Below are 11,511 nucleotides of genomic sequence, written 5' to 3'. Positions count from 1 at the left end.
CCTCATTTGGATACTCAATCTTTAAATGCATGGATTATAAATGGAGACATTAATAATCCTTCCAATTATAGAACCATTATGATCAATTCTTTGTTTGCAAAGCTTTTCAACAGCATGGTGGAAAATAAAATCAGTAAGTGGGCGGAAGTCAAAGAAAAGAGGGCAAAAGGGCAAGCAGGTTTTTAGACTGAAGCATTCTACATTAGATCATGGTATCACATTGAGACACATTATTGAAAAGGTTTGGGAGGGCAAAGAAGAAGTATTTCGCTGCTTTGCTGACTTCAAAAAGGCATTTGACACGTTCCCTAGAGATAAGTTGTGGAGTAGAATGGAAGTTGAAATTCCTTTGCATTATAGAGTTGTTGTCCATAGACTCTATGAAGAGGTGAGTCAAAATTAGAACTTCAACAGGAATTTCAGAAAGCTTTAGAAGTGACATCGGAGTAAAGCAAGGCTGCCCTTTATTCCCTACTCTTTTTGGTTTATATATTGATAAATTGGAAGAATGTCTAAATCTGCAAGGTGGGGATGGTGTTCGGTTGGGGAAGTTTGTGATAAAGCTTCTTTTATATGCTGATGACCTTGTATTGATTGCTAAATCGGCCCAGGGATTGCAGATGCACCTTTATGCCCTTGAACATTTTTGTAAAGCAGTGGGGATGCAAGTCAATATCAACAAGACCAAAATAATGATTTTCTCAAATAAAAAGAAGCAGAGCCAACATACATTCTTCTTTGAAGGCAACATTCTTGAAGAAGTAAATGAATACAAGTACCTCAGGATTGATTTCAACAACAAGCTTAATTGGGAGCACTGCAAAAAGAAGAGAATTTTAGGAGGGTGGAAAGCATTATATGCTCTTCAAAACAAATGTAGAGAGACAGAGTTATGGGATTGGAAAACAATTAAAGTGCTTTTTGGGCTCCTAGTTTGTCCAGTGATATTATATGGGTGTGAATTGTGGGCTAGCAGCATCCCTGTCTCAAAATGGAAGCAAATTGAGAAAATCCAAAAGCGTTTGATCATGAGCAAGTTTAAAATAAACAGCTTGGTGTCTTATGAGATAATGTTGAGTGAAACAAGAGTAACTTCCATCGAAGCAATTGCTATGGTGCATCTCATAAGGTTTCTTCATAGAATTGAGCAAATGGGAGAAGGTAGATGACCTAAAGTTATCTTCAATAAAGGAATGAGTGAAAGAAAGAAACCATGGATGAGACAAAACAATAAATGGATGCAAAAATGGAATATTTACCTCAATGCATGTCCCACAAATAGCAAGGATTTAAAGAGTTATGTTATGGAGAAGCTTCGTAAGCATATATGGGGAAAAGAGTTGGGTAGAAAGAAGAAGTATTATGTTCAAGAATTCAACCCCATGTGTGATCTCCAACAAAAAGAGTACATTGGAACTAGCATTCCATGGAGAGCAAAGATTCTTATTGCTCAATTAAGAACTAACTCACATCAACTACGATGTGAAACAGGTCGGTGGAAAAGGCCTAAAGAAGCTTGGGAAGAACAGGTGTGTATTTTTTGCACTTCTAGGGCAGTGGAAACGAAAAAACATTTCATTTTGGAATGTGATGCTTTCAGAGACATCAAAGGCAGTTACAATAGTATGTTAACATCGGTTCCTTGGCATTGTCTTTTCAGTGAGGGGATTGTTAGCAGGTTGGGTCAACTCATCATTAATTTGAATAATAAGAGGATTGAATTACGAAAGGAAAAAAGTAGGGAAGCTAGTGGTCCCATAGACTATATATAGTCTCGTGGATGTTAAAATTTCATTCATTCATTCATTCATATATGGTTAGAAAGCTTATTTCGAGATCTTTCCAACAATATATGGCACTCCCTTTAACTCCTCACAGTTGAGGAGAAATGATTTTTCAAATATTTACTATAGATTACGCCAGTTGCACAAAGTCAGCCTGGTCTAGACCCCGAATGAACTATAAATAGGCATGAGAAGGAGAATTTGAAGTTATTTGCACAAGAAAATTTGTATATGTTCAAACAAGCGAAGAAAAGAAGGAATTATATGGTTCATATTGTTAGCACTCTATGAATCCCTCTAGGTTGAGAAAGGGACCACAGAGGTAACCACAAATCGCTTCTAGTTAGAAACTGGTCTTTTCTAGCCAGAGGGGGCTCCCTCACATAAGAAAACTGAAGATTTTGAGATTATAAAACACACAAAGACCATATCTGAAGGGATTTTAAAATGTTTGTTGGAAATAAATTAAAGTTACTAGAAAATGAATATCTGTGATCAGAAAACTACTAGCTTATGATGCTTATGTATATAACATCCAATTACACACACAAAGGCTTGTTTGGCACATACTTCGAATAAAGGAAACAAATTGTAGTATGGTGGGAGATAAACATAAATGATACTCATTCACTTGTGACAGAACAGATGAGGCTCTGATGTTGCATATTCGTGACTAAGTATTAAGAAAAAAACAAAGAATAAGGGTATAACATATTTCATTTGCAACTGAAACATTTGATGCAGCTTAATTAGAGAAAACAAGAATGAATTCTAACACAACTAAATCATTATACCCATAAACTAAAGGACTGTAGAAGAAATTGAATAATATAACTATTACACAAGAAGGAAACAAATCTGAAACACAATACCGCAAGTATCTCTGCAAATGTTCACTGGAACAACTGAGCAATAAGCACATTTATTCATGAGAAACAAGATAGTCTATGAAAATCCAATTCGCAATACTATCCAACCCTTTCTTTCTTCAAAACTTTGGCATTAAATAGCCATACAACATTCAAAAATACCATGTCTATGAAGTGGATCGAATTAAACACAAAAGAAGAAACTTTAACATATTTTGCAGTCTTTTTCTTTGATTAAAAAAAAACAAAAAAAAACTTAGCAAGATCTTATCACATTATCCTATCATAAAAAGTATCCAAAGTCACAACAGTCCTTCTAACCATCTTTTTTATATAAAAAGAGGAAACAACATAAAGTCTTAAGATCAGCACTACGTAGCAGCTGGGTAGCATGCCATGTTGGCATGACTTTCCACACAATCGAAAACAGTTGGCTAATGACTCGATGGTGATTCATCCTCTGACTCGGCAACACATTCAACCACCCCTCCCTTAACGTGTGGCAGTAATCATCCATATCACTATCTATCTCATCAGTTTGTTGACAACAAGATTCTTGACGCAATAACTCTAAGGTTGCTTCAAATAAAGCTATTAAATAGGGCTCCATTGCACTATAACTAAATAATGTCATGACCTTTGTTGCGCACGTACATGCTTGGGAAACTACTTCCTTGTCATCATCTTCATGCATAGCCTTGATATAGAGATCCATCATTGTGTCAAGGACATGCTTAGTTTTAGGGGACAGTTGATTTGAACTTGGAAAAGCCTCCTGGGTTGCTGTTAGTAAATGTTGGAATGCAATAATGATCCGGACTTAAACAGGAACGCAACAAGTTACAGAGATAACCATAAACACAGATATGAAGCGGAAATAATACTTCATTTCATTAATGTAAAATACTGAAATATTCTTACAAACAGTAATGGAAATAAACCAGCTAGGGCGATGGTAGCTTATCTCTGAGAAGAGATGTGGTGGCTACATGCCTCTGCACTGTCTTACAATGAGACTCGAAGGCCTATTTATTGTTGAGAAACAATGGAAAACCCTTAACATTCCAAAACCTAACCCTAGAAGATGAAACGTCAAACTATGGGCCCCTTTTGGGTAAATTGGTACATCAACTTCCCGGCGTCGTAACTTTGGCATACGATCTCCGTTTGACGCGTACAATAGCTCGTTAGAAAGATCTATCCGAGCACTACCACTTTGGGAAGGGCAACATCGGTCCATCCGTGGACCCATGTTGCCCCCAGATTTCCCAAAAAACATCGTTTAGGGCCTCAAAACGGCTCCGGAAGTTCAGGACCCGAAAAACTGCTAAAAATAGTAAGTTGTGCTACAATTAAGGAAACTGAAAATGCTAAGAGAAACAATGGTGGGGTCCAGGTGGACTTGGTAGGTGGCCACCAATATCCACCTGGATCAAATAATAGCCTGGAGATGAACATCTTCGTGAAAATAACCGACATGTTTTGTTAAAATCCTCAATGCCTCAAAGTAGGGTGTAAATGCACTCTTTGTGTGAAGCTCAAACAAACCAATAGCTTGAGAAGCAGCTGCTTTTTCATCCAAGACTCCAGTTCTAACACTAATATTGCAGACTCTTATATCATCTTGAGCTTCCTCATCAAAAGATACACCTCTGAATCCATTTGTGGCATCATCACCATTAGACTCATCAATATCCACTACGGATCCATCATAAATGTTGCATGAAGCAAATGCCAAAGGAACAACACAAGGAAGGTACTGTGTAAATCCTTGACCCGTAACCTCTGCAATGTTACTAAAGAAACCATGAGTATATTCCCGAAGCTCATTGAAATCCAAAGCAAATCCGGCAATAGTAGCTTCAATGAAAGGAGATAATATTGGCTCAATTCTTGGTCGTCCAACAACCATTGCAATTATTCCTACAAGCTCAATAGCTCTTGCCTGTGCACGAAAATCTTCATTTGGTAAGCACCATGAAAATCTTCATCAATTCTAGAACACCCTTGGCATATGGAATGAAAGCTAACTCTGTAGCGGCAGTAGCAGATCCAATTACAGGCATGCATGTCTCTTGTAATTCACGATGATTGCTATGCAATCCTTCAAGCAGCTTTCCCATGAGAGGATCAAGATAAGGAAGGATCTCTGCTCCCATATGCTCACAGAATGCAACCAATGCATAGTATGATTTTTCCTACACTTCTGCCAACACATCCCCAAGAGCATCCAGAATACAAGGAAGAACAATTTCATAATGTGCCACAATTTCATGCTGTAAATGCTCTGCAAACTGTCCCAATGAGAAAGAAGCCACTCCACGTACAATCTGGTCTGGATCCTTTAGGGATTGCAAGACAATAGTTAAAATCCTTTCCAACTTATTCTTCATTGCCTCAAAGCAGCCCTCTAATATGACTCCTAAGGACATGACAGAAGCTTCACGGTATTTTGGACCTGCATTTTGAAATTTTGATATAGAAAATTCAAGAACAGGTGGGAAAATATGCTTCCTTGGCAGGCTCATAGCCATTGTGTCTAGAACTTCTACAGCAGCACGATCATCAGAAAAGTCATCGTCCTCATCTCTGCGAGCTTCTGATGACGAGTATTTACTTCTAAATCCTTGCTTGAGCAGACTTGAAGAGCAAACTGAACAATAAGTTGTATAGATGAACCAAGAACAGGTGTTGGCGACTCTACCAGCTCATCAAAAATTTCAAAGGCAATAATAGCTACCTCCACATCTCCATTTTCAAGACATTGCCATGAAACATTAAAAATGTGTGGTACAAGTTCCCGGAACATCGGCACTTCATTCTCAGTTTGAATGTATTCAACAAATGACCCGACAACCTTTAAAGCTACAATCCTAACGCGATTGCTTCTTTCATCTTGTAGGCATTTTACAAATACGGTTTGTAGTGTAGAAAAATGTGGTCTCAAGAAATCTCCTATAGTCTATGTTAAAGAGCCAAACAGGATCAAAGCAACTTCTCAATGATCCTCCTGAACACTTTGACTGCACTGAAATAAAAAAGGTAGCGGCTCTGGCCACTCTCCTGCTGGAACTACATACTTAGCAACCACACTTACAGCATTCACACTAGCTCTTCTGACTGGTGGGTTCCGGATTAGCAGAAAAGTGAGAATCAAGTCGTGTCAAGGTTGTGTGATTTTGGAAGTATGTTGCGCAACGACCGCGTAGCACTGTGTGAAGTGATGGATGCGTAGCACCAATGCGCAACAAACGATCATGTGATAGTCACTTTTCCCTCGATCACTGGCTTAGCAGCAAATCAATCCTTGTTCTTTAACCATGATAATTAATAGAGCAAAAGGGATTTATGAATGGATAATGGAAGGCTTAGGTTATGAAACTAGGGAAACAAGGGTAGATTGAAGGGGGAAATAAGAAATAGGATGTTCTCAAAAGACCATTTTCCTTGAGCAACAGAAATTGACTCCAATGATCTCAAGAGAAACTTTCAAACATACACATAAATGACACATACCCCATGACTTGGTTGTTCATAAATATGTAACCATGACTCCCAATGACTCAATATTGTTTCATGCTTTGACTGGACCACTTGATTACTAAACTCATGGCGATGTTGGATGGTGACTTTCGAACTTATGACAGTGATAGTGACTATAAGTTTGATTTATTCAAACTGAAAATTAAAAAATTTGAAGACATTCGAAAAATGTAAAACCACTGACCCTAACACATACCTCATGAAATAGAAGTGAAGAGGAGTTGATTTGGAGAGTCTTTGTGGGGAAGAATTTTTGGCACATTTTTGAAAGGTTTTTGGCACATTTTGGAAATGTTTTTTGGTTTATTTTGGAAGGATTGCTGGCACACTTTTTGAAGGTTTTAGTCCTAGTTTAAAGCTTGTTGAGGCCAAATTCTACTAATAAGGAAGTTGAATTCAAGGATCATTTGTTGAGGGAAGTTTTGTTGTTAAGAAGGTTGTGTTTGGGAAACCAAGTGCTTGTGTGAATGACAAAGATGCAGTTTCCAAGAGGGAAGATTTTCTTTAACTAATATTGACTCTTGCACAAGCTTTAGTGCTGATAAATCAGGTAGTCATTGCTTCCTTTTGGTTGGTGCCAATAAACCAAGAAGTTTGTGCTTCCTTTAAATTAGTGCTGATAAATTTCAATTTACTTTTTATATATTAAGAAAAGAATTATGTGGTTCTCTCCCACTTTGGGCTTTCACGTAAAAATTTCTATGCTTTCCTTTATATCTATGGATGCATTTACAAGTTTATGAAGTTAAAAATTCCACCCCCCACCCCACCCCGCCTCTTAGTATTGTTGAATATTCCAATCACTGGTATCATAGTGGGTTCCTTTAGAAACAATTTAACCATTGGAAGGTAAATCTCAGTAAGACTCATGGAAAAGCAAGCACAATACACCAAACATGGCCCCCCATTTTTTATGGACAAAATTATGCCTTTTGAAGCAGAAGAAGGAGATTGTTCTTAGAAGCACAAGGAGTTGATGTTTGGTAAGTTATTCTAAATGAATACAATGTACCGGCCTCTACTCCAACAAATCCAGTTGGAAGAAGACTCTATGAAAGTAATTAAAAGGCTATGTATGTTATTCTAGGAGGGATGAGAGGATCAAAATTTGTCAAGGTTATGCATTGTGAATCAGCGAAGGAAATTTGTGACAAACTCAAGAATGTGTATGAAGAAGATGAAAAGGTCAAAAGGGTTGTTATCACATTAAGTCTATTTTTGAAAAAATTCAGAAAATGTTGACAGTTTCCGTGTCAGCATTTTAGTTGTAATAAACAAGGAAATCATTGATAGCGGGGCTATCAGTGCTTTAATGTTCCGATAATGTTTTCTAAATAAATTCGTTGACAACGGGCTTATCAACATTTCTGATATAATTGACAGGTTGATTGTCAGTGCCAAAAACAAATTTCAAATTTAAATTTTGGAATTACGCTGACCACGTCAGCGGCAATGATAAGCTTTGCAAGCATGCCACGGGTAAGTGTAATGTTAAATCATTGATTTTTTTGCCACCATCAGTATATTATTATCGATTAATCATGGTTCAAAATGTGTTTTCCCCGAATTGTAATGATTTCCCCTCTCCATCGATTAAACTCATTTCACTTTGTAAATTAGTGATTTCGTTTGTAAGTCCGGTTATTTTGTTGTTAATAATAGATTTGAGGCTTCTGCGATCTGCATTTTGTGTGGTTATGTCTTCCGAGTCATCGCATTATCGTTTTTTGTATCGATGTTTCGAACCAACCTCTGTGGTTCATCATCAAGATTAGGTATGTGAGAAAGTCAGAGATTGATGTGTAATAAATAGAGGATAGGGTAGGGATGGTAATGTAAAGAGGCGACAGGTTTGATAATGCTATGGTTTTAATTAAATTAATTTTATTATTAATTTTTTTTTATTTTTTTTGAATAATTATTAGCTTACTTTGATAGTTGCATGTTTAGTTTTTGGTTAAAATTCTTATATTAATTGTCAAGATCTAATATTATTAATGGTTGTGTACTAACTAAATATTTCTTGTATTTAATTGGTTTTGTTGCCAATAAGATTATTAATGCTTAATTAGCTTTGTATTGACATTAATGTTCTAAATGATGCAAGATCATTATTAAACATGTTATTTAATAATGAAACTATTAAATTACTACTTGAATGTTAATTATATTTTTCTCAAAGCTTGATTGAATAATTATTAGAATTTAATGTTCTAATGTTAAGAGATATTAAATCTATATTAATTAATAATTATTAAGATATTTTAATGAAGTTCATAAGTTTTAGATGTTAGATTAATATTATGTATTGATTTATATTAGATTAATGTTAATACTAGATTAGGTTAACTAAGGATTAAATAAAATTAAATGAGTTTAATCTTGATAATGTTAAGAGATATTAAATCTATATTAATTAATAATTATTAAGATATTTTAATAAAGTTCATAAGTTTTAGATGCTAGATTAATGTTATGTATTGATTTATTTTAGATTAATGTTAATACTAGATTAGGTCAACTAAGGATTAAATAAAATTAAATGAGTTTAATCTTACTAAAGTTTTTTAAGGATTGAAAGAGAAAGGATGGGTTCTTGATTGTTGTATTTATATTTATTCAGATATTATTTTAATGATTTTTGGTATAGGTGGACCTTAAGGAGGACCAAGAGACAATGGGGTTGGGATCATCTAGGAGATGGTAGAATCCCTTGTTAGTGTAGGAATCCAATTTTGTTGTTGGTAACGTCTGGCAAGATTTCATCCGGCTTCTCCGGCAAAGATCCAAGATCAAATCCCGGTTTTTTGTTTCTAACTAAAGTTTATGATGGGGAAAGGCGATAAGGCTAACCGGGTCGAGCCCAAAGCATCAGATCTTTTGATGATCTATCCCGACATCCAGCAGCGATTACAACAAAGCAAGGAGGTCTGACATTCCCACTGCTAGCAAATTCTAAAACAACAGGAAGAAAGAAAATGTGGAGAGTCAGTCTGTTGCCAGTTAAAACTTTGTCTTTCCTGTACAACACAGTAATTTTGGGCACGCTTCCAAAAATATGAGAACGAATTTTATGAAACCGAAAGAGTTTTTTTCCACAACAGACCCATTTAGAAAAACCTCTCTCATTTTTCTAACAACTAGCATGGTTTTGGATTTTTGAAGGGATCATTGGACCCTATTTTTCAGGATTTCGCAAGGAAAAAGCTCATGGACGGTTGTTGATTTGGATGCCATCTCACCAAATTCAACTTGTTGATCCTTATCTCCAGCCATGACTCCAACAACAACATGATATTTAGATGCAGATATGATTGGAAATTTTATATGCATGTATTTGAGATGTACGTTGTGATTATTTAGACTTTGTAATTAAAGCTTTGCTAGAAACTGGTTTTTAGTTAGTTTGTCTTTTCTATAAAGACAGGGACTGTGTAATGAAGAGTGGTTGGATTTTATTGTAAAAACATTAGCATTCTGGTGTATTTGAGCAGATATTAAATATATTACAGTTTGATGAGCATTTGTAGAAAATTCATGTGTTGTAGTTCCTTGTCCGTTATTTCTCTGTTTATGAAAAATCTTCTTCATGTCTAGAAAATTTAGTATTTGAGATTGGGATTCATTCATGTTCCTTTCTCATATTTCTCAATCATTAGTATTTGTTGCTTCTATCAACTATAATTATGTTTTCTTTTCAGTTTTCTTCTTCTAAATTTTTCAAATTGTCAAAGGAGTTATTGCTACCCTGATTTTTGTGTCTTGCTCATTAGATTTGTAGCATCATTTGGTAAAACTGGACTCCATGCCCAATGGCGTGTTTTATATACAACCCAACCAAATTTCCATCCTACAAACTAAATCTGGCCACATAACTCAATTGCAAAACCTACTACTACAGTGACCTATAGTAGTTGAGTTTTAGGGAGAGATCCCTCTCCAAGTTGAAGGGTCAGATTTCAACCTAAAAGAGGTTTGAGGTTACCTTGGAGGTTTTCCTGCAGCCAGGTTTCCTCTAAGTGATAGCATTTTGGCATTGTTTTCAAGGAGCGAAAGACGTAATTTTTCCCCAAACGATTTTATTGTTTAAGATGAGATCTCTAAGGGAAAATAGAGATTTGGATATCAGTTTTGGCTGCAAGGTATTTGCTCTGGTGACTCCATTCTCAACTGAATCTAGAGATTAAAACTTTCATGAAGACTCCACTGGCCGCATACTTAGTTATCTAAAGAACTATTTGGTGACTCCAATGTTAATGAGATATAGAAATCAAAGCATCACTGGCGACTCCACACTTCAAATATGATTCCCATGGAGGCTTAAAGATCTGCAAGGTATGCTCCTATAGATCGCTCTCATACTCTTGGCTTTCCGAATTGCATCCCTCACATAGATTGGCAGACTTGTCTGCCAAAGTTTAATGATCAGGAAAGGGATGATGTTGGTTTACATTTGATCAAATTTCATTTGCATATTCATAAGTTAGGAGTTTACTTGCCTGAAGACTGCCTCATGAAGATGCTTATGGATACCCTAGAAGAAGACGTAAGATCATGGTATTAAAGACTACAACTTGATAGCTTGTATTCTCTGAAATATTTCGACACAACATACTTTGAGCATTATAGAGAAAATTACCCTCCCTTATTATTATTTGAAGGTTGATGCGAAAACTATGAATTTTTCATTCATTATCTAGAATATGTGCATGGTAATGAAGAGTTAATGGACGGTGAAATATTTGAAACCCTATGTGAATATCATCCCAACAACAAATGGCAGTTTCCTCCTTGGATGAAAGAGAATTAGATCAGGATCTTAAATCTGAAAATTATAATTCTTCCCTTGAAGTTGATGAAAATGTTCAAACTTTAAATGACCAAGAAAGGGGTAATGATAGTCAGTCAGTAATTTCGATAGATTATTTACCTCCTGTTTTAGTCATGGAATAAGAGCAAGTTCTTGTGGATTGTTTCCAAAATGGACAGTTCATTCAAGATCTCACATCTCTTGAAGATATAAAATTAGAAAATTTAGGAAATTGAGATGATGTTTTTGTTGAAACATATGAACAACTATCCACAGTCACTCCTGTTTTGCAAGACATGTTTTTTTCATCTTGTTGGAAATACTGGGGGGGGTGAATCAGTGTTTCTTTTTCCGACTATTGTTTTACCAGTTAAAACATATATATTCAGAACACAAGATGAACAACAAGAATAAATGCTTTTATTAATATAAACTGTGCAGTAAAATAGATACAATATATAGATGGTTGCAATCAGTTGCCAAGCACCAACTTGGACTTTTGTGA

General features: G+C 35.7%; 1 pseudogene; it reads right to left on the bottom strand.

Annotated features, from left to right (window-relative positions):
- Positions 1 to 2,969: 2,969 nt before the first annotated feature.
- LOC149258743 (putative importin subunit beta-4) lies at positions 2,970 to 5,783 on the bottom strand (annotated as a pseudogene).
- Positions 5,784 to 11,511: the final 5,728 nt, after the last annotated feature.

This window comes from Pinus tabuliformis, chromosome 6 (genome assembly GCF_031772625.1).
Source record: "Pinus tabuliformis cultivar Carrire ecotype Pingquan chromosome 6, CPIR1, whole genome shotgun sequence".
NCBI lineage: Eukaryota > Viridiplantae > Streptophyta > Pinopsida > Pinales > Pinaceae > Pinus > Pinus tabuliformis.
Note: the sequence above shows the minus strand (reverse complement) of the source record. Positions and strands in the feature narration are given on the sequence as shown.